General features: G+C 38.4%; 1 long non-coding RNA gene across 7 annotated transcripts in view; it reads left to right on the forward strand.

Annotated features, from left to right (window-relative positions):
* Positions 1–25,020, forward strand: part of LOC121037880 (uncharacterized) — a 157,119-nt gene that overhangs the window by 96,539 nt on the left and 35,560 nt on the right. For 5 of the 7 annotated variants that reach the window (XR_005794039.1, XR_005794037.1, XR_005794040.1 and 2 more), the window contains one exon: positions 21,279–21,490. The exons of the other annotated variants lie outside the window; for them this stretch is intronic. This is a non-coding gene — a long non-coding RNA (uncharacterized LOC121037880). The remainder of the gene's footprint in view (positions 1–21,278; positions 21,491–25,020) is intronic. 7 annotated transcript variants of the gene reach the window in all.

A 25,020-nucleotide genomic window follows, 5' to 3' on the forward strand; every position in this document is an offset into this window, starting at 1 on the left:
GGGACCACTGAGTGAAACATTCACTGATGAATTACTCCTGTAATCTGTGTAGGAAAAACAGCTACTGGCAAATTAAAGAGTCCTGGAACAGAGCCATGAGAACTAAATGGCTAAAAATGAAAACAGGCAAACATTTGAGAGTATTCTACAGAATACAGATCTTTCAACACCTCCCCCTTTTCACTGGTTAATTCATCGTCATGGAAACAGAATTTATCAAAATGTTCTTGTTCACTCCTAGTGACCCAGTGAGTAGACTTACAGAGCTGGTGAAAGGTAACTCAGGCTGAAGCAATTTTTACAAATGATATGCTGCAGTTCATAAATTGGTGAATTTTGAATGGTGCCATTGTGTCGGTTGAACAGGTTTCCAAGTCTCAAGGGGTGCACTTTTTTTGTTTGTTTTTTTAAATCTGCCAGGCAGAGAAACCAGAAACCTTTGCTAGTGATTGAGCACGGGTGACTAACCCTGTGGAAAGTGGCCGATTTTAGGTTTTAAGTCACCTTTTCCCCTCAATTTGTTTCCCCCCCTTGTCTAAAGGATGTTCAAATCCAGTATTTGGTAGCATTTCTTTGGTTCGTTCATCTGCCACAGCAGCGATCTTTGCTGTTCTGTCGCTCAAAGATGCAAAAATCCTTCACTCATCATCATAGGTGTTTTTCCTTATCTCTAGCAGAAGCTAGGTGTTGGCAACCCCAGCCTAACAGATTTGGACAGCTTTAAGCTGACACCTTTCCCAGGCCAGAGTTACCCCCACTATGGAATGACTTCTTGGGTTTGGGAAGATTACTTGGGGAATTCCCTAAGGAAAAGTGCCATTTCACTATTTAAAAAAAAAAAAAAAAAAAAAAAAGACATCATCCATGTAGCTGCCAAACTCAGGGAAGGTTGATTTTTTGCTTTATTTTATGTTCGCAATTAGTGACTTGTTGTCATGGAAACCACGCTTCAGATGATTCTTGAACTTAAATAGCTGGATGTGATCAGGCAGAAGCCCTTCCCCTTTTAAGGCTCAATAGTCAATGTCTCTCTCTTTGGTTATTCTGATAACAGAATCACATAAAACGTCTATAAACATGCAAAATAATAGCATGGGGCAACATCAATTAAAACTGAATATTCAATAATTCATTCTTTAATTAAGGCTCTTTCCTTTTTTCCTAAAGCTGTAACCTTTCAAGTGTTAAAATAGACATAAGAACTAAATCATTTAGTAAAAGAAATCTTTTCTAATTAGTAGTTTGTGATACACTAATGAAAAAAACCCAAGATTTAAAATTCCTTTTTGGTTGTTAATGTTTAATATAGAAAGCAAAATGAAAGGGCTTCATTTGGAAAGTCTATTCAAGGTGAAATAACTATGGACTGAGGCACTAGCCTTTTACTGTGTATGTGTGTTTCTTTTGTCTCTGAGTACGGAGGGTTGGGGTTTATCACAGAAACAGCATAATCCACTCGAGGTTGCTGGCAGCCAGAAATAATTAATCTATATTGAGACTGTAGGCATAGTGTCCATGTTTGCATATGTGACTACCCTGTGTCAGAGCTGGGAAATGAAAACCTCTAACCATAGGAGCAGCTCATCTTTAAAAAGGAAAAATCAAACACTCAGGCACTCTGGATTTATTTGCTGACCTCTGTTTGAATACAGAATTCACTACTCTTCAGAAATACTATTATGCAGCATGTACACTAAGCTCTCTATACGTGTCTGGGTTTCTTTACTTTCCAGGTATGGGGAATTCACTTCCTTCACTACCTCCATTAATGCTAATTCATGGACAGGAGGCCCACAGGAGAGGGAGCAGAGTAAGCCTCGCCAATTTTCTTTTTCTTTTTTTCATTTAAAGAACATTCTGGCTTTTTTTTTTTGGCCAGTGGAAAATAAAGGTGACTTCAAACATCTTTTCAGTTAATTAAAACTGAGTGTAAATTCACCCTAAATTTTCTATAGGTGAAGTGAAAAACAATTGTATTATGTTACATGAGATAAAGGTACATAACATTTATGTTGCATGATACACATATATCATGGATCTTGAAGTATGGTAATATTTGTAGCTGTCTTATGAAAAGATAAGTGAAATGATTTGGCTGACAATCAGTGAACTAGACTCCTCATTATTGTAATTATATTTCATTTCTTAGTTTAGATGGATCATCTGACCTCTCTGTGACTTGGTTTCTTCATCTCTAAAATGGGAAACATACCTGACCATGTATTAAGGCTATTTGAGTTGAAGGACGCAATATATTTTGATAAATCAATGACTTGGGTATTTTCATGTGCAAATTGAACAGTGACAGCTGTAATGGCTTTTTTTTTTTTTTTGGCAAAGGATTTTTTTTGGCAAAAGACAAAGGATTTTGCCTCTTTTCTCCTAAAAATCTGTCCTAAGAAACAGATTAGGATGGAATATATTATCTGCAGTCACGTAGCCATCAGGTTATAAGGTATGTGGAACCAGAGAAGATTGGTAAAATGGGAACACAGTACTGCTGCACATTTTGTGTCTCTTTCTTAAATAAGATCTCCACTAGGAAAGCAGAAGGTTTCACTCTATTTCTTGCCAAAAAACAGTATGCACAGTGGACAAAGGTAATAGAAAAGATGTGATGCATGAGAGCACCTCTTTTGATTGTGAGGCCAGAGAGAGTTAGTTAAACAGGAACAGCGTTCTTATCTTCTATCTTGTAGCCTTTACTCTTACCTTGCCCTCTACGTGGAGGTAGAGCAAAGCACTCTTTTCCTCGCTAGGAGAGGTGCTCCTGAAGGTCAAACACAGTCAAGAACTAAGAAGAATGACACTGGTGACTGGTGCCTCTCCCTCACTGCTCTGTGACATATGTGCAGAGAGAAGTTAGCTGAAAATGATCCCTTGAAAACTAGCAAGGAGGACGCATATTCACATTTAATTTGAATTCAAGTGAAAAGTAAGCACTAAGAACACTGGGCTTTCTTCCTACGTTGATTTTATCTGCTTTGGAAAATTAACAGCCTACACTGAATTCAGGTAGATGAAAAATACATTTATTCAAACATGCTCTGGAGGAAAGAATACACACACACACACACACACACACACACACACACACACACACATGTCCATACACATACACACACCCCTATGTTTTAGCACACACGCCTTTTCCTATCTTCCTCTTCCAGCCACACGTTTAGTAGAGGACAGTCAAAAGTATTTTGGGACAGGTGACCCGGTGAAATAACTAAAGGAGTGGGACCGTCGAGGAAGTACACAGCTGCTCTCATAGATACCACATCAACCTTTGTAGTGTTTGCAGCTGTCTGCTCTGATCTTTTGTGAGGGTACTTTGGGGGCTGTCTTCAGTGATGTTACACTGCACACCCCCTGCCCCCTCCATTGGTGGTGGTGGTGGTGGGGACATGTAGTATGGTGTAAACCAGAAATGAAACTCAAGGAGACAAATGATATGTTGAATCAAAGTTTTACCATTTCGTTTGGGAACTAAGTCTGCCTTTTGCAACCCGCTATCAAAATGCCTGGGAATTCAGATAGATTCATAACATGCTGAGAGATTACCTTACTATTCGTCCCTCCCAAACGTGAACTAGGAAGCAGTTTCTTGTTCTCAATTCATTTTATCACATGATCTCTCTGCTTAGCTCAGAGATGACTGGATTAAGAATTAGCACCTGACCCAAATACAACCAGCTTATTGGCTGGGCGGCAGCCTGGCAGGTGGTTTGATGAAGTGATTCTGGTTAGTAGGAATGCTGACTCTGGAGGGTGAGTAACCAAGGCAGATTCTCTCTTACTGAGTAGAATAAGGACATAGACAATCAGCTGTTCAAAGGCTAAGAGACAGAGAAAAGGCGGCAGGCATACTATGGTGAAAGCCATGTAAACAAAAGACAGGAGACTGAGAGGAAGAAAGCAAATACAGTTGACCCTTGAAGAACGCAGGGGTTAGAGGCTCTGACAACCCACATGGTCGGAAATCTGCATATAACTTTTAACTTTCCAAAAATTTAACTACTAATAGCCTACTGTTGAACAGAAGACTTACTGATAACATAAACAGTCAACACATATTTTGTACATTATGTGTATTATATGTCGTATTCTTACAATGAAGTAGGCTAGAGAAAATAAAATGTTATTAAGAAAACCATAAGGAAGAAAAAAACACATTTACAATATTGTACTGTGTTTATTGAGAAAAATCCATTTATAAGTGGTATGTGCATTTCAAACCTGTGTTATTTAAGGGTCAACTGTAGTCAGAACACAGACCAGACCCACTCAGATCAGAAAAGTGATCTGTGAGAATAGTGATGGGTAGATTATGGTGTATGCGAGTATATTATGTTGTATGCCATAATGGGACAAAGGCATTTTAATTCTCCATGAAACTGGTTCCCTTGATGGATGAGAAGCTTTCCTGCACTCTCCCATTTCCTCTTGTGTCCTCACAACACATCTCCGTAGCCTGAAAATTCTCAGCTATTAATATTTCAAATATTTATTCTGTTCCTTTCTCTGATCTCCTTCTGGTATTCCTATTATGTGTGTGTTCTTTGTATTTGTCCCACAGGTTTTAGATATTGTGTTCTCTTTTTTCTTTCAGTTTTTGAAATCTCTTTGTTTTACTTTTTTCTTTCTTTCTTTCTTTCTTTCTTTCTTTCTTTCTTTCTTTCTTTTCTTTCTTTCTTTCTTTTTTAAATCTCTTTGTGTTTCAATTTGAGAAGTTTCTATTGACATGTCTTCAAGTTCTTGAGTTCTTTCTCTTGGCTGTGTGCAGTCTACTGAAGAGCCTATCAAAGGCATTCTTCATTTCTGTGACAATGTTTATGACTTCTAGTCTTTCCTTTTTTTTTAAATTTTTAAATTTAAAAAAAAAATTTTTTTTTTTAAAGTTTACTTATTTTTGAGACAGAGAGAGACACAGCATGAACAGGGGAGGGGCAAAGAGAGAGGGAAACACAGAATCGGAAGCAGGCTCCAGGCTCTGAGCCATCAGCCCAGAGCCCGACGCGGGGCTCGAACTCGCGGACCGCGAGATGGTGACCTGAGCCGAAGTTGGACGCCTAACCGACTGAGCCACCAAGGCGCCCCTAGTCTTTCCTTTTGATTCTTTCCTAGAGTGTCCATCTCTCAGCTTACATTACCTACCTGTTCTTGTATGTTGTCCCCTTGTTCCATTAGAGGCCTTAGCATACACATTATAGTTAAATTCCAGGTGTTATCATTCTAAAATATCTGCCATAGCTAAATCTGGTTCCAATGCCTGCCATGTCTCTTCAAACTGTGGTGTTTTGTTTTGTTTTGTTTTGATTTTTTTTGCCTTTTAGCATGCTTTGCAATTTTTTTTTGAAAGCCACATGTGATGTCTTGGGTAAGTGAACTAAGCTAATTTGACCTTTAGTGTGAAATTTTCTATTTATCTGGCTAGGTGTTGGACTGTGTTTACTGTTTGCTGTAGCTGTAGATGTCAGAGACTAAAATTTCTTATGGTGTCCTTGCTTTTGTCATTTCTTTTGTCTTTGAGTTTTCCTAAATGTTCCTTTGTAAATTAGATCTGAGCCATGCAGTTCTTTCTAGCCGTACTCCTCTCTTATTATTCAGGGGCCCTATCTGTGTGGTACAAGATGTGCATACCGGGAGGGGAATCATTTTAGTGTCTATGATTCTAAGTCTCAATTTTATTTTTTCCCCCCCCCCCCCCGCCCCAACCTTAAGTGAGACCAAAAGGCTAGAGGTGCTGGAGTGGGTATTTCCCTTCCCCCACATCCATTGGACCCCTATACAACCCAAGTCAGTTAAGCTTTTCCCTCATGGAAAAAATTTGTTAAATAGAACAAAATGTTCTAGGTATATTTTAGGATAGTTAGTTCTCCCTTTTCCTTTTGGGAGCATGAGGAGATTTTTCTCCGATTTCTCAGTGAGAACTTGGTGGGGCTACTGGAGGTGAAACTCACAAAAAGTGTGGGGGACATTCCAAAGGCTGGGTCTCCTGGGGTTTTTATTTCTTATGGCTTGTGTATGCTCACTCTTCAGCAATTAGTTACCCTTAAGTATTCCTAATGGATGCTGGCTCTCGCTGAGGTTTCTTCCCTTAGAAAGCTGTGATTTCTTATATCTGTCCATCTTTTCAGGTTTCGGGGTAGGGGTTTGCTCTGTGACCTCAGTTCTCTGATGGATTTGAGAAAAGTTGTTGATTTCCAGTTTGTTCATCTGTTTTCTTATTGAGGATGGGAGCGATGACTTCCAAGCTCCTTACATGTGGACTGGAAGCTGGAAGTGAACCCTGTCGCTTGAAACAACCTCAATTTCCCTCTGTCCTTTGCAACCAACAAAAGTATAAAGAACATATCTTGTTTAAGCCACTGGTTGAGCCTTGTTCGCTTGTTTGTTTCTTTTTTTTTCTTTTTCTTTTTTTAATGTTTATTTATTTTTAAGAGAGAGAGACAGAATGCGAGCAGGGGAGGGGCAGAGAGAAAGGGAGACACAGAATCCGAAACAGCCTCCAGGCTCATATGGGGCTCGAACCCACGAATGGTGAGATCATGACCTGAGCCGAAGTCGGACACCCAACCGACTGAACCACTGAGTTGCCCCTATTTGTTTGTTTCTTTATGTTGGCCTGACATGGTCCCTTTAATCATATTTGAAAATTCTCTTATTAGATGTTTAAAAACTTGCCTTTATTCAGTACGAGCTGAGGCAAGTTACTTGACTCATTTTCTCCTCAATTTTTTCATTGGAGAGAGAGAGAGACACAGAGAGAGATTGAGAGAGAGAGATTGATTAATTTATCTAATACGTAATCTGATAACCACAGAAGAATGCTACTGGGAATTCATACATAGATGGTGTTTGAAAAAGGTGGAGTGCTATATAAATTTATATAATGTCCTCTTGCATGCCACTTGGACTATTTTAAATGAAGCACCTTTATGCAGAGTATTAAAAAACATTTTAAGGTGCTATATTTAGTGTCATTTTCATCCTTTAGATTCTTCTGCCCACCTCTCATTTTTAGATATGTCATTATTCCAGAAAATTCTCTCATGTCTACAATTTTATAGGAATAATATATGGGTAGGTATACTCTTGAGAAAGTATTTTCTTATTATCATTTTTGACAATAGACCTGCTCTATAAAGGGAATCTTTGAAATGGAAGCTATAATATCAATCATCAGTTTAACAATGTAATTTATATACTACAATAGGGACTCTATCACTTTCTCTGCATTTTGGTTTGTTTCATATATTTTTGGTGCCAATACTTTATTAACACCTTTTACTTGTACTAATGTGATTGTTGTCATGAATGTATCAAATTTTATCTCTCTGTGCATTAAAAACATGCTGGCGAAGAGGATCAACTTAACTAATTCAACTTATAAAGGATGAAGCACTTGCCCTTGAATTTACATCATTATGATTGCTTTGCAGCGTCTTCAAAGAGGAAAACAAAAGTCCTTCAGAATAGCAATGTTTCTGTTTTCCTTTTTATTTATTTAGCCACAAAGTGGCCTTGAAAGATCGGCTACCACACATTCCTAGAGACATTTTTTTTTCCTGCTTATTTTAATTAATTAATTAATTAATTTATTTATTTATTTATTTAAAACCAGGAGGGGGAGGGAAGGATGTGTATAAAGAAAAATAATCAGGTATGACAGGTTGTTTGAAAATTTGCTAACATAAATTAACCTTCTCCTAAGACTGGCTGCCTGTGAACATCTAGTCTTGCCACGCTTTGACAATGCTGCCTCTGTTTGTGGGACTGTCCTCCGAGAAGGGAAAGTTTGGAAGATGGCGGTAGCAAAGAGCGGTGACTTTTCTGCTCTGTTCTGAGTGCTGTGAAGCTTTCCATGAACAATACAATATTTTTGCTTGGTTTGGGATCTGTCTGTTGATGTGCTCATCCAGAGTCATTTCCAGAGGATCAGAGTTCTTTGGGCAAAAATGTCGTTTTCCCTTTCTCATTTAATGGTTGAAGAAACTAATGCACAGTGAAATGATGTGGCTAAGGCAGGGCAGTAAAACTGAGATCGGCACTCACTGTACTCATGTATGAATCCTGTTGTTTCACTATTAGCCATTGTCTTAGTCCATTCTTGGCAACATAGGCTGTTATGACAAAATACCATGGGCTAGATGATTTATAAACAACCACAACTTATTTCTCACAGTTGGGGATGCTGGGAAGTCCAAGATCAAGGCACTAGCACGGTTGCCTTCTGGTGAGGGTCCTCTTTCTGGTTCATAGTTCGTGACTTCTCACTCTGTCCTCACATGGCAGAAGGGCCAGGGATCTCTCTGAAGTCTCTTTTATAAGGGCACTAATCCCATCTTGAGGGCTCTCTACCCTCATGACCTAAGCACTTCCCAAAGGCCCCACCATCGAATATCATCACATTCAACATATGAATTTGCAGGGGACATAAACATTCATATCATAGTAGCCATTTTGCTGGTGATGTTGTTGAGTTCAGAATTAATCTCCTCTTTCTCTAAACCTCTGGGGCTCTTTATATCTCTCTTAAGGCACATGCCATGCTACAGATAATGTATTAGGTACTAACGTATGTCTTATCTTCTCTCCAAGTCTGTGGAGTCCTTGGAGACAGAAGAAACACATCTTCACTCTTGTACATAAAATGTCAATGACCCATGAAGCTAATAATAAAAATAAGTTATCTTCCATATAATAGTTGTATAATTTAAGCAATTATTTCTTATATGCCATATGAATGAGAATTCCAAATGGTATCTTACTAACATATTCTAACATGCCTTTTTCTGGTTTGGGGAGGGTTTATTTTGGTTTTTGTTTTGTTTTGCTTTTTAATGAGAAGAAAAAGTAGACACATGCTGAAATGAAAGCCAGTGACAGACATGAGTAAACTTACAGACCAAACTCTTCCTTCCTTCCTCTGCCTTGGAGATTTCTGGGACCATGAGAAAAGACTTTTTTCAGGATGCGTATGGTTCAAAAACAATTTCTTATAGCATTCATCAGGGGAGAAAATGAGTCCCTGAGCTTGCAGAGGCTTCATCTCAATTTTGAGTATGCATGACCTCACTCTCTACTTGCCTAACCCTCTCTAGGTACATCTGTCTTTAACATCAACAGCATAAACCTCAACCCAACTCTCATCTTCCACTGATCCCATCCCAATTCATGCCTATTGGGTGAAAAACTGATACCATCACCGTGGTCATCATCAGCTTTCCTTTTTTCCAGCATGTCAGCATCTGACCTCTCCCCTCCCTGACAGCTTGGTTTGAGGTATTTGAAGTTTAAACTATATTTTATCTCTGGACCTTCCTGATATTGGTAATAAAATAGGTTGGCTGGAAGACAGATTGTGAATAGAAAACTATGTTTCTCTTAAACTGTGAACCTGGATTTATATTCTTAAAAATCTAGCCTGAAAAATGACTTCTGCTCTCCTGGTAGAGGGTAACTGGAGTTCCTGACCATTTTCATTTTGCCTGTTTGACATAATACTAGTTGCAGAAGCAGAGAAGAGTGTCAGAAGTTTCTTACAGGATCTCTGCCCTTTGGTGTTGAACCCAGAGATTAGTTCCAGATTAAATTTACAATGCCTTTGCTATTGGCTAAATATCAATTTAATTTTTTTAATTTTAAAAATAAGTATTTAAGGCTACATTTATTTTGGTTAATATCACCTCCTGTGGACTTAATATATTTGATTATAGCAGGTAACCTAGGAAATTAGATATTATAACACAGATGGTATATATCCCACTGATGTCACCAAAGTTTGGTGAGTATTGTCTGTTTGAAATATGGTAATGGGACAATAGATATAATTGAGTAGAAACAGACTTTGTTTAGTGGAGAAATTGGCAATATCATTTATGGCTGCTCAGAAATCCTAAGAGTAGAAATTTGCTAGAGATAAGTAGCGTGTGGACGAAAGGTGACAGGACAAGTGTGATATTATTGTGAAGATGTGCTAAGTGTCATTTGGCCTGATGTAAGAAATAAATGATTTATTTCTGATTTAGGTCAAACATGTGGCACAGGTATACTATATTGTAAAAAGGGTGATGTCAAATATTGGGGGATGTACAATGGGACTCTCATCCAGCTGGTAGTACCATATCTGACAAGTTCTTTACTTGCTTTGTCTCAAAATGTATCTCCCAGGGTTATTGAAAATAGTTGGACTAATGATTAGTTTGTATCTGTATTTGAATAACTAAGAGGCCATTTTTTGGCCAAAAGAAGTTATGTAACCAGGGAAGACGTGGCCATATTCTGTCAAGGTATATGATAGCAAGGAAAGGGAAGAGTAGGTGCAGTCATACCTATTCCCTAGATTCTGGGAAAGTAGATCTCAACATGTTCAGAAACATGGTCAGCAAGATTTCCTGGCATGAAAACCCAGAAGGGCAGCTGTCTCAAGAGGAGTGTGATAATTGAAGGCTTGTCATTTAGAACAGAAATTGGAAGTACTGAATATGGCTCTGAAGACGAAAAGTAGAATGAGTGGATAGAAGCTAGAGGAAAACAGATTTTCAGCTCAATGTAAGAAACAACATTCTAACTTTTAGAACTGTCCAAAGATAAAAATGGGCTGGCGTGGGAAGTAGAGAGTTATTCATCATTTGATGTAGCCAAGCATAAGCTGGATGACTTCTTACCTAAATATCCTGGAGAAGAGTTTGAGCATCAGATGGGTAATTGGATTAGGTGATTGATGATTCCTTTCAATACTGAAATGTGCCAATTATTGACGAAAACACTTGCTATGGTACAGGTCAATTGTTCAACTCTGCAATGGGTAACAGTGCTCTTATAAGAAGTATTTCTTTAAATTGCACACCCTATTTTCTTCTATCCTCTTAATAATTACTAAAAACATCACTTAAAAATTCTGATTTCCTTCTTTCTTCAAAGTACCCATATTTAGCCCCTATGGATGCAACTGTATATACACATTGTCTAATGGGGTACAACACCAAAATTATGTTGGCTATTGACCTAACTATAGTTACTTCAACAAGATATAAGTTTGTTTTTTTTTGCCCACACAAATTAAGTCTGAAGATAGACACTGGTACGGCAGCTCCAGAAAATCATCAGAGTCAGCCTCCTTATAGCTTTCTGTTCATCATCTTCAAAATCACTAAGATGACTCTTGGAGCTCCAACCATTGTATCTTCATTCCAGGCAAGAATAGAAGAGCAAGGGGCAAAACAGTTTCCTGGAGGACTCTTAAATCTCAGCGGACACCTCTGCTTACAGATGTGCTTTGGAAATATAGTTCTTCAGCTCGACACACTTCTCAGACTTCTCTTATTAAGCATGAAAGGGAGAAAAGCAACTTCCAATCTTTGCCACAGGCATTTTATTTCACATTTTCATAGTTGGACAAGCAATGACTGCTTTTCTTTGTACAGATGTAATTTTAGTGACATAGAGCCAAGGTCTAACAGATTTGTAGAGGTCCTGAGCAAATTCATAATTTGACATCCTTTTAAAAAATCGTTATTCTTTATTTGTTCAACAAGTATATAGAGGAAACACTGAACCTTTAATGAAGAAGAGGGAGATGAGGTGAGCAGCCAGGAGGTGGGCCCAGGCTTGCTTCCATAGACTTGAAGGAATCAGCTCAGCCCCCTAAGTCTGTTTACCTCTCTCAGCACAAGAGAAGGCCTGTAAGGGACAAAGCCTTTTTCTTAAGCAGCTAAGTTTCTTAATTGGTCTTCTGCATTTATTGATGCTTCATTCATTTATCCAGTCATCTAATGCTTCTGTTGAATAGTTACCATACGCTAGGCGGTGTTCTAGGCACTGGAAATACAGAAGTGACCGAAATAGACAAAATTTCTTATCCTGATGGTATGCATGTAAACTGCCCTTCCTAAAAGATGTTCTAGGGAAAATTTTCTTTCTTTACGTTTCATGTGATGTTTTAGCTGCCTGCCATTTATAGATTGGCAGCTGCAGCAACTCTTCAGCTGGCCCACCGTTTTATCCAGCTCTCTACTTGATGATTGCCTCCACAAAGGAAATCAGCCAAGGTGATAGTTCACACTCTTCAGTTCCCTTTATCTTTTTCTCCCTCAGAGTCCTTATGTATCCCCCTGGCACTTCTAAAACTCCTGTACACACCCATGTCATCTGATCCCTTTTAAGGGTCACATCCTCAAAAATTACCTCTCTCTTCTTTTCCCAAAAATTCTGTTCAAAAGTACTCATCTCTTGTCAGGTGTTAGGCAATTTGGTTACAGTGTTGTTGTTGTTGTTTTTTAAACTCATAGTTCTTGATTGCTTATACCCCTGTGCTGAAGATCATTGAATCCTCACATGAAGTCTGTGTAGTGGGTATTAATGTTTACATTTTAACAATTAGGAAATTTAACCTTAAAGATGTTAGAAAAACATATTCAAAGTCATTGAGCAGTTTGCTGGACTCTAACTCAGTTCTAGCTGCCTCCAAAGCCCCACTCTTCACCACTATATGCTTGAGTGCATTGCCTGATAAGCTTTCTTCCCTCATAAAGCATTTGGGTTATATTTCTTTAAAAAAGTTGCCTATTAGCCTAAATACCTAAATGTATATGATATACCATTTTCTTTCATTCTCATCTGTTCTGCAAAGATCTTTTGTCCAGGTGAAGGTGAAAACACAGTTAGCATCTATTCTTTATTCTTTAGGCGAGTGTCAAAAAGTTCAGACAGAAAAACAATGTGCCTAACCCTGGACTGATCTATATAACAATTACAGATGATTGGGGTTAGTAGACTAAAATTTAAATGGGCCAAAGTTTGATATTAAGAACAGTGAGCTGACTTTAAAAGGAAGAAAGCTGGGGCAGTGGAACAATCATAGATTTCAGAGATATGTAGTTCAGAGCTTCTGTCTTGCCTTCACTAATTCCTATCTGTAAAAACATATGTTACTGTGTCATTCCAAGTATCAATTTCCTTGTATTCCAGTGTGGATAATAATACCTGCTTATTAGCCATATTGTGTGAACTAGAGATAATATGCTTAGTAAATTTTCCTTGAGTTTGTCTGTATCAGCATTTAAAAAAACACTCTTGTAGAATTCCAATTAATAAATGTAGAAGAAAATAGGGAAATAGAAACTCATTTCTGGAAAGGGACCAGAGCAATAATTGTTGTAGATAAGGTCTACTGACAGATGTTAAAATAGTGGATAAAAGTTTGAGGAGAAACAGGATTTGCATGGTTTCAAAGTATCAAGATATTTGTTAACTACGAAAGGAAAGATAATATTGCAATGGAGAAACCTATTAGATATGACTTTAACCAAGTTGACAAAATTAGTATTACCAAAATTACAAAATCAACATTATGAACTCCTTGATATGATTCATTGAAAAGGGTACATCACTTCTGTGGTATTCTTACAAAAATGCATCACTTTGTTCTGATCACGAGAAAACATCATACAAACCCAAATTAACTCCAAAATAACTGACTAGTATTCTTCAAAAAAATCAAGGTTGTGAAAGACAAGAAAAGGCAGAGGTAATATCACAGGTTGGACAAGACCAAGAAGAAATACCAATTCAGTGTAATCCCGAATCGAAAAAGGAAATTAGTGGAACAACTGGTAAAATTCTAATAGGATCTGTAATTTATTTAATAATATTATATTGATAATGTTTATTTCTTGATTCTGATAATTATACAATGGTCATGTGAGGGCTTAATGTTATGGGAAGCAGTTGAGGGATATAGGAGAACTCTATACTACTTTTGCAATTTTTCCATGTCTAAAGTTAATTCACAATAAAAAGTTTACAAAAATGTCTCCAATGATTCTAATACATAACCAAGATTGAGAATCTCTGGTTTAGAATGTACTAAATTCTCAACAAATGATAGCTATTACCAAATCTGGGTAAATGTCATGCACAACCAATCAGTTTTACTGCTCAGGAAGCATGGTTCATTTTTTATGTTTGTCTGACCTGGATTTATCTCCCCAGATAGCGATAGTTGAATATATTTAAGTATAACATAGTCTTGAAAAATATAAGTAGTCAAGGGAATTTTTACACGATTCAAGTCTAAAAATGGGATATTTTTCTAATTACAAAGGAACAAGGAATCACTCCCAATTTCTGTGTCAAATTTTTCACCTGAAGAATGAATGACCTTCACCTCTGTATAAACCTTGCCTTAAAGCCTGAGATATCTCATTCCTTGCTAATTTTGTGATTTTTGATGAATGGGATGGGGTGCTTTTTCAAGTTTCTCTCATAGAAAAAAAAAAGCACAATAGTATTTGTTAGTCATTGGAGATTTTCTAGGGCAGAACAATTATCTTAGTTTGATTAGCAAGGAAGGAAGGAAGAGGAGGAAAGGAGAAAAACGTCTGTTTATTCTCTAGGCCCAAATTTAGAAATTCAGATTGTTTCTCTTAAGTAGGAAATGTTAGGTAAAGCATAAATATTTTCTTCAACATGTGTCACCCACAAGAGAGTTTGGGAAGGAAGGAGACCAGAGTAGCTATTTATCTGTTTGCAGAGTTTTTAAATAATTACTTGCATAGTCAAGACTGTTCAATTTGTAAAATTAGATATTTTGGAATAATAATCTCACTCCATTTCGTAGAAGAGTTTAAAGTTCTTCTTCCCAAGGGTATCCAAACAAAAAACTGGTTGCTTATGCATTAAAGTGAAAATGGGAAATTTAAAATATTTTAATGGAAAATATTTTCCTTTTTCCCCCTAGTGAGAAAGATTTACCCTGTAGAAGCAAGGGGCTCTAAAGCCAGTAGTTCTGAATATGATATATTCTGAGGTTGCTTAATATCTTCATATTCTCTTTCCCCATCTGCAAATGGGGCTAATAACAGCAAGTTCCTCATAGCATTGATATATAGAGCAACAAGATAATGTTTTTTTAAAAATGCCTAGCATAGTACTTGACACATGGTGAATATTAAATATATGTTACCAATTTTTTGGGTTTTTTGCTTCTGTTTTTTTTCCACGAAGGATGACAAGAGAAAAAGAAAAGGAAAGATGAATTAAAAAATAAATCTGCACCTAGTTCTGGTGGAACCCCTAGAGAGTGGCTTGTACCTACAATTTCCTATCACTTATCCAGGCATTTTTGATTAGTTCTTGACATGTATTAGGAGTTTGCGGATTATTATTGAATAAATTGATATAGTCATGCTCTTGCCAATGCCCTCAACTTCTCTGGCCCTCCATTTCTCTTCCATCTTGAGGCAGCTATAATCTCTATTGACTTGAGACCACATACGTAGCTTTTCCTTGTATATGCTTGAGCATCTGAATATCGCTAGAGAAAGACTGGGCTGACTGGTTTCACTTTAAATTAATACACCTCAAATGGACCTTCAGCACTACTCAAAAATTGTTTCCTCAGTAACTCTGCTTCCCAGCAAGATTTTTAATTTCAAACGTTCTCTTTTTTCACACCTCCCACCCTCTCATTCTTAGCTGAATACTTTACTTCATTTTTCATTCAGAAAATAGAAAACATAGAATGAAAACTCCATCTGCCCACAACTAAATCTAGAAACCTAAGTTCCTTTGCCCCCAACTCTGTTACATTCCCACCTGTTACTATGGAGGCCTGTGTTGCCACCGATGCTTTGAATCCTATCCGCTGACTCCCAGTCACCTTTTCTGGTATACATCTACTTTCCTACATTCTCAATCTCTCCCTTTTACCTTGATGATTTCCATGTGCATATAAACATGTCCCATTACTTTCCCTCTTAAAACACAACCTTCCATTGATGTGACATCCCTCAGCTATTCATTCCTCTGCAGAGCCCAGCTTTGTGAATGATCAAGTCTCATTTTCTATCTCTGCTTCTTCGCATTCTGCTTGCTCTTTATCCCACTTTAATCTGATTGCACCTTCATCATTCCAGTGAAGGTGGTGGGTTTGTAGTTTGGTGGGTTCGGAGTCATTCAAAAAGATATATTAGGAGAGTCATTTAGCCTTAAATGCAAGCCATACTCTCTAGTTTAGATCCATCAATAAATGATAATTTGATTTCTAGCTCAGGCTCCCATTCAGAAGTTGTGAGAGGAAGAAAGGAAGATTGTATATTGGACCCTTAAAACCCCAGCATCTTTATGAATTGGCTAGGAACATTGTAGCCAAGGGCTAGAAACTGGGACTCAAAGTAATATGGAGAGAAAGTTTTCTGAATGACTGATTATTTGCCTTTGGTAGATAGGGATCATGTTGATTTTGACCTTGGTGAATCACAGCAGCTAAATATGGCTGGTGTCTCAGAAGCAAGGATAATTTTGGTTAGATGTGGGCCTTGGTAAGCACAGGCTTTATGGACAGGCTGGGGCAGCCGATGCTGACCTGAGCCTGGCAGGTGTGACATTTACCTAAATGGCATAGTCAATGTCTGGATTAGATTATCTGGAAAATCATCTTTTCATCCTAATTAAGGTTTGCCTCAACAGAAGCAGAGCTTTAACATATGGAGTGAAAGTAATTGGGAGTTGAGAAACTCAAGAAATTGACAGAGAATGTGTCAGATGGCAGGCAAAAATGGAGAACAGGACCCTGAGTCAAAATAGCAGTTTGTAAATTTGGTTGGGATTTTCTATAGAAGAAGATCAAGGAATGTTTTGTATAATTGTGACTTATTTCCATGAAAAATAACAAGAATATTTTAAAACAATTGTGGTGTTTAAAGTGTGATAGCTGTTTGGAAAATTTACTCAAATGAATTGCATGAAGCGTCCCAATCTTAGTGGATACCGTTTGCACAACCTCCAACTCTTATCTTGAATACAGTCACTTCTACGCATGTCCACGGCTTCAACCCCAGTCCCAGGTAGCCTCATCTTTTACCCTGCTGCAGTAGCTTTCTGGTCTCCCTCATATGCTTGTCCCCCTAGAGTCTACGCCTCTGCACAGCAGCCAGAATGACCTTTTACAAACGTAAATCAAATCATACCACTTTCCGGCTTAAAATCCTACAGTGGTTCCCATAGCAATTAAGTTCAAATCCATATTACTTACCATGATTTGCAGGGACCTTATGTAATCAGTCCCAATCATCCCTTATCATTTTTCCTCTCCACGATTATGCGTCAGCTGCAATCTCAGATCATTCTCTTTTCAGAGATTTTTCGGTAATATTCCTTCTGCCTTGGAATACTTCCTCTTCCTTCTCCTCCTCCCCTCTCCATCCCTCCAGACCTTAGTTCACATGTCTCCAGTTCCTTAAGTTCCTAACACTTGTCACTCCCTGGAATCATCCCTTTTATGAATTTGCTTATTGTCTGCCTTGCCTCATTAGAATGGTGAAGACAGGGACTTTGGTTCATGCTTGTGCCCCTAATGTCTAAAACCATGCCTGACAGACAATGACTGTTGTGCCAGTGATTAAGCTGTTTGCCTCTCAGCAGCAGACTCATCTTTCCATATTCTGCTTTGCCCAGCTGGGGCTGGGATCCTGCAAATCACATTTCTCCCTTAGACCTGGGTCTGCCAAGTGAGCCTTGGGTTCTGCCAACTGGGGGCAACAGAGGAAAATTGCAAAGCTGGGGAAGGAAAAGACTTCTTCCTTGTTTTCCTGTGCTCCTGTGGGGGCACTGCAGTCGCATTTCTTCGCCTTGGCAGGGCCAGTTGATCCATGACAATTGGCTCCAATTTGCAGATTTCACACAGCCTGAACCAGCCCCATCATTCTCTCTCAGACACACCAATACCCTTCTGCAGCACCCTTCTCAAAAGACTCAGTCCCAGCTCCAGGAGGTTCTTCTAAGCCTGTCAGCCAGCACCATCCAACAGAAAGAAAATGCAAGTCATACAGAAAATTTTAAGTTCAAGTTGTCACATCAAAGGAGTAAAAGAGAAATAGGTAAAATAAATGTTATTGAATCCAGTGTATCTCTCAATATTATCATTTCAGCATATAATCAATATAAAAATGATTATGTTTTCATCCTTTTTTCATACTCAGTCTTCAAAATTTGGTGTGTATTTTATACTTTCAGTACATCTCACTTTGGACTAGTGGCATTTTATTTTTTTTATTTTTTATTTAAAAAAAATTTTTAATGTTTATTTATATTTGAGAGAGAGAGAGAGAGAGAGAGAGAGAGAGAGAGAGAGAGCATGATCATGGGACTGGCAGAGAGAGAGAGACAGAGACAGAATCTGAAGGAGGCTCCAGGCTCTGAGCTGTCAGCACAGAGCCCGATGTGGGGATCGAACTCAAAAACCGTGAGATCATGACCTGAGCCGAAGTCAGATGCTCAACTGACTGAACCACCTAGGCGCCCCAGACTAGTGGCATTTTAAGTGCTCAAAACCAATTGTGGCTGGTGGCTACCATGTTGGACCACTGCAGCTCAATGCACTTTAACAATTCCTAGCATCTCCCCTCATCTTCTCTCATCATTCCCTCCAGGTCTAGGGTAAGTCTCAACTACCTGGATACTTCCATGTTTCCAGTTTTGTAATACCCAATTGATAATTATTTGTATAAATCCCCTTTATGAAATAACTGGCCTGGTTTCTATTCATTAACCAGATCCTACACAATTCTTTTGTCCAATAAAAGAATGATGCTGATGGAAAAATAAGATCATTATATCTTAAAAATGCTACACAGGTGATACGGTTTAATCAGACATTTGGAACAGGGTTAAAGAACTGAGTACTACTGAAAAATCAGAGCATGGTGGAGTGGATATGCAATCTGATATCTGCTTATACATGAACTGGGAGAAATGTTTTCTTTCCTTTGGACTGTGGAGCAGTTCAATTTTGTCACCTTCCCTCTCCACTCCCTATTATACCTCACATCACAAAGAGAGATGTGACTATTATCTGATGGATTTTGGCCAAGGTTTTTACAAAACCATGAGATGGGTTTTGGAATTGTCTAGCACAAAAACAAAATGAGGTATATAATACCTTTGCCTTTAACAATTTAGGTGAATTTAAAAATGTTACCTTTTGGGGGCGCCTGGGTGGCGCAGTCGGTTAAGCGTCCGACTTCAGCCAGGTCACGATCTCGCAGTCCCTGAGTTCGAGCCCCGCGTCGGGCTCTGGGCTGATGGCTCAGAGCCTGGAGCCTGTTTCCGATTCTGTGTCTCCCTCTCTCTCTGCTCCTCCCCCATTCATGCTCTGTCTCTCTCTGTCCCAAAAATAAATAAACGTTGAAAAAAAAAAATTTAAAAATGTTACCTTTTGTAGGCATATTGTCAGCTACAACTATGTAAAGCTTGGATAATTTAGATTAAAAAACAAACATACAGATAAACAAAAAACCTAACCATTTGCTTGATAATGGAAGCCTGGAAAATGATTTAATTGTATTCAACTTTTTAACAGAATTCTGCCAAATTGTGTGTGTGTGTGTGGTATGGTGTGTATGTGCAAATATAGCTTTGGTGGTCAGTGTATTTTATGTTAGGAACTCTGAATGTGAGTAAAATACATATATACATATAGGGCTAGACCTATGCCTCCACTTGGTTTGGTCAAATCACTTTTGAAGCAAGAGAGTGACAGCATGGACCAGCTCTGACTTCATAAAATCAAGGCAGCAATTCTTGCCCTTAAAATGAACTGGGGCTAAAGGGCTCTTCCTAGGTCCTGTTATAGATGCTGTGAATTTCATTCTCTGTTGTCTTATTATGTCCCTTACCCTCTCTTAACCTTTTTGTTCTTGGCCTTCTTTTTTCTTCCGTCATTTCCTCATATTCTCGTGCTGCCTTTTTCCTTTTCTCCACTTGGAATCATTATTCTTTTGTTGCTAAAGAATATACTTCCCTTTAGGACCTGAAGAGCATGCCTAAGCCAACACAGATGGAGGAAAAGTCTTTCCTTTTTTTGGGCCACTTCTCCCACCCCCTACCTTCATGCATCTGATCTCTTGTCTTTCCCTTAGACCTGCTTCAATTTATATTTCTCATTATAACTTGCTGTAACTTTCCATCCCTTTTGCCATTCTCCAGTCTTTCCCCTCCCACTAATATAAATTTTCAGCACTTAAATCAAGACTTTTCTCTTCAAGGCAGTATGTGAACTTTAGTTAATCCTCAGTGTATGCTCTTTTATTACCACTGCTATATAAGGCAGGAAGGAGATTGAGACTTTGCCCAGCTCCCAGAGGGGTCAATTTGGTGTCTGAACTAGAAGTCTGATAGGCCTAATGCTTAGTTCTTTATTAAGACCCGGAGATAAAGGCTCTCTCTCTCTCTCATGTAATAGTTCCCTGGATTTATACAGTGCCCTTTTCCTGAGGATCCAGAAGCATCTGAACACAATTTGCCAACTGCCTCAGTGTCCAAGGAAATAAATGCTTACCAATATACCCGTTTGCTAAACAGAATCAGAATGTGTCAAATAGGGTTTCGTCAGTGGGACCAAAACAAATGTCACAGTCTCCCCCTTCTTACATGTCTGCTTGGATCTTGCAGGGAACCTGTGTTTTTAAGAGAACTCTGCATTTGTAGCTACTGCAGGCAGATACTTGTTTCCTCCGCAGGGCTGCACGGTATGCAAATCAGTAGCTCTGGGAGATACAAATCTCACAGGCTGAATGGATTTTCTGTGGGCCAAAGGGCATTTACAAATTAATTGCAAAGCTGCCCTATGACACTGTTGTGAAGTAGGTTAGCAACTCGCCCAAAGTCACATTGCTTCTGACTCCTGGGCTGGAGAAAAGAGTATCTTCTCTGGAAGCCTTCCCATCACTCCACACTTGGCGTCTGATTTCTCCTAACCAGTGAGTCATACAAAGGGACGTGCTCCCAGAATGGTTTCAGCCCCAACTGGTAACAGTAGCTGTACTGAAAAGGATGCAGTCTCTTACCCACCCCCTGACTCCCTCACTGAGCGGGGCGCGGCTGCTCTGATTGCATGGAAGTTTCCGTTTCCTCTGGCGTGTGGGTGCCCAGGAGACTGTCTTCAGTTAAAGCAGTTAAAGTTCTGCCTCTTTTATGAGGTTTCACGCCCAAGGCGTGAGCGCATTGTGTAGGAGAACTGCTGAGTGGCAAAGTGAGTGATGAGAATTGTCTCCCTCCCCTGCTATACATACCCAAGGCATCTGTATTACCTTCCTGTGGCTGCTCTAAGAAGCTATCACAAACTTGGTGGCTTCAAATAGGACCAATTCGTTCTCTCACAATTCTGTGGGTCCGAAGTCCAAAATCAGTATCACTGGGCTGAAAGCAAGATGTCGGCAGGGTCCGCTCCCTCTGGAGGCTCTAAGGGAGCATCTGTTCCTTGTCTCTTCCAGCTTCTGGTAACTCAGGGGTTCCTTGGCTTGTGGCTGCACCCTACATCCCCTGCCTCTGTGGTCACGACAACTTCTCGCCTGTATCAAATCCCTTGCTGCCGTTCTTTACAAAGACATTTATGATTGCATTTAGGACCTGCCCGGATAATCCAAGAACATCTTCCCATCTTAAGATTTTTAACTTAATCACATCTGCAAAGATGCTTTTCCAGGTAAGGTAACATTCATAAGGGCCCTTATATTCTTCCAAGGTAGGGTGCTAGATCAAGGTAGGTGTTTGTCTAATTACTAACCTCTATTTTTTTAAACAAAGTTTTACCTCAAACATTTAAGCCAACTTCTTTCTTTAGGGATGTAGTGCCCATGAATACTAGTCAGAGAAACTTAAAATACTCCTGGTGTTTATTGTACAATTCTGTTGTAATGGTCAGAGAATTTTCTGGTTTGGTCGTATATTTGCTGGGCTATTGCCAAGGGTTGTAATGGTAGAATATTGTTTTTCCCAGACTCAAACCTATCAACATGCATTTACTGGATTGGTACTTTTGACCTTTCAGAGAAGGGGCAGTAAAAAAATAAAGTTCCTTTGAGTATTATGTGGGTTAGTTTGTTATGTGGAGTTTGGGAAAGATTTTTCTTTATGAACAACTCCTTAGCCTCTTCTCCCTTCTCGTTGTGTAACTGATATTTTTAGTACCCCATGGCATTTATATCTTATCAGAAGTCTGGTGTTACTTTTATTTCCTTAAAGGAGACTATCAGGATAGTAAGTTCGTTTTATTTTTAAGTTTTTAAAATATTTTTTAAAATTAAGTTTTTAATTGAAACATAGTTAACATACAGTATAATATTAGTTCTAGGTATACAACATAGCGATTCAACAATTCTATATGCTATGCAGTGCTCACCAAGATAAGTTTCGTTACCATCTGTCAGCATACAAAGTTACTGTAATATTACTGACTATATTTCCTGTTCTGTAGTTAACATCCCTGTGACTTATTTCTTTCGTAGCTGGAAGTTTGTACTTCTTAATCCCTTTCAGCTATTTTGCCCACTTCCCCACCCCTCCCCTCTGGCAACCACCCATTCTCTACATTTATGACTGTTTCTGTTATGTTTTCTTTGTTCTTTTGTGTGTTTTTTTTTTAGATTCTACACATAAGTGAAATCATATATTTGCCTTTCCCTGACTCATTTCACTTAGCATAATAAAGGTGGTATGTTTAGATTTTCACTGTTATTCCTTTCTGTTTGCTCAAGGCACAAAGAACTTTTTCCCTATGTTTTGTTTTGTTGTTGTTTGTCTCATGGTTGACGCAGTAAAAAGCAGACTGGGCGATGCTTAGAACATTTTGAAATTTGCTTACATTTATCTTTGGTTGAAAAGTCTCCTAGTAGGGAACCATACTTTCCATATAGATTTCATGCAAATGTGAGGAGAATTTCAATTCATTCTCAGATTTTGGAGGGAAAACAATCTAAAGGCTTATGACTAGATTTGAAGTTCATTTGAATTATAGGTACAAAAAAAGAATCATGAGACATGAACTTACATGAAATAATAATTATAGAAACTCCTTTTGTTTTGATCAGAAATAGCAACACAGAATCAGAAACATATCAGATTCACTGAGGCATATATAGCTGGTTTCTAAAGTATTAGTAACTTATGTGGGGAATAGTAATCACAGATTTCAGTCATTATTCTTCTTATCTTTTCAGGTATTTTTCATTCAACCTCCTAGGTATAGTGTTGAACATTCCATTTTCCTAGAGCAGTGAAAAAATATCTATTAATTGGATAGGAAGTTTCATTTCTATCAGTATTCTTAGCCCATCAACAGAAACAATTAGATACAGGCCACACAGCTGCCTTGGGTGACTTCCTAGGATGTGTGACCACCATTGGTGCTTAGGTTCTATAGATCATGTTTAAAAAGAAGAAAGAAAGAAAGAGAGAGAGAGAGAGAGAGAGAGAGAGAGAGAGAGAGAAAGAAAGAAAGAAAAGAAAGAAAAGAAAGAAAGAAAAGAAAGAAAGAAACATGGTATAAGGAATGTGGAGAGTGATTTCTCCCTGTTTAAATTCCCACACCTATATATCGAGTCCTGTTACAGCTTCTTTCTCCGTGATACCATCCCAATTTATCCAGGTCTTTCCACATCATTACTGGTTTCTTGAGTTAGGCCACCATCACCTCTCACCTATGTTAGCAGGACAATCTCCAAACTGTCTCAAGTCTCGTCTTTCTCCACACAAATAGCCTATGGTCTTTCTAAAACCCAAACCATGAGGTTAAGACTTTTCAGTGTAACCCACAGTCCTTACAATAAAATCCAACTCCTTCACTTGTCCTACCAGAATTTGCATGATCCTGTTGTTTATCTTTCCAGACTGCTCTTCTATGTTTTTTTTTTCTTTTACAGTATATATTACAAGGTACTGATATGTTTGTAAATCTCTTCAAAATATGTTTTTCCTTTCTTTTGCAGATGCTGTTCCCTCAGATGGGAAAATCCTTTCTCTGCCCCCTGATTTCTTTCCCCCTATGGCTCTACCACTCTCCTCAGCTTGATTAACTCAGTTTATCAATGACTTTCACCTTAAGTCCTCACTAAACCCGCTTCTTCAGACTAGATTACTTTATTTTTCCACCTGCTTCCTCAGCTTAGCCCTTATCACACCTTGATTTCGTCTTTGGTTTTTTAATTTACCTGCTAAAGCTCCAGGGCAAGGAATGCATTTTGTTAACCATTGTGTTCATATAATAGGTATGCAATAAACATTTATTGACTGAATGAAGAACCCTAGTCAAATAGGTTTGTCAGGAAAATGAAAACAGACAAGGAAAAGACAAAACAGATGCTGAGTGGAAGTGTCAGCAGTTACATATTTGCTATCACTGGGAGGAACTTTAATTTTCTTTGCTCGGCTTTCTTCTCCAAAGAAGCAAAAGTGCTAAAAGCACAACTTTGCAGAACAAAGCTTCTTGTTTTCTGACGACTTATCTAGCACTCTAAATTGGTCCTCATAAGTGATATGTTATCACCATAAGCTCTTCCTCCAACTGTAACTTATTTAGTTTACAATGATTTTTTTTTTTGAGTATTTCATGTGTTCTTGCATATTCCTGTAAGAATTTTTTGAAGGACCTTTGACTTCCATCCCAGAAGAACAGACTATAGTTTAATTTTTGGAATGTTGTATTTCATGATTGTGACCACGACTATGAAATGCAGTTGCCGAGACAGGAGGCAGCAACCAGACAATGTACTGAAGGGGACATGATGCTTTTTCGGTGGTGTAGGAATTGTCAAATATTTTATAAATGTACTTGAATTTGACCTTGCTTACTTTTTATAGCTTCACCTTTTATTTGGGTAGGAGACATTTTCTGCCTAGCTTAACTCCAAAGGACTTAAGCCAAAATGAGGAAACTTTTTAATAAACATGGCTCTCCTTAAAAGATTTGTTTTTACTCTGTTTCCTAACAACTTAAAATGCAACATAGAATGAACCCTCTAGTTATTGAATTCTTTCTGACAAAGTAATTAGCAGGAAGACAGGGGAATAGACGCTCAACCTTCTGTCCATCCACTCGACCCTGTGGATCTATTGGACATTTCTTAATGAATGTTCTGTTGAAAAACTCATTATGTAAAATATTGAGCTTGCTTTTTCTTTTCCTCCCTCCCTTCCTTCCTTCCTTCCTTCCTTCCTTCCTTCCTTCCTTCCTTCCTT

Source organism: Herpailurus yagouaroundi, unplaced genomic scaffold (genome assembly GCF_014898765.1).
Source record: "Herpailurus yagouaroundi ecotype Mexico unplaced genomic scaffold, PumYag 164, whole genome shotgun sequence".
NCBI classification, from domain to species: Eukaryota; Metazoa; Chordata; class Mammalia; order Carnivora; family Felidae; genus Herpailurus; species Herpailurus yagouaroundi.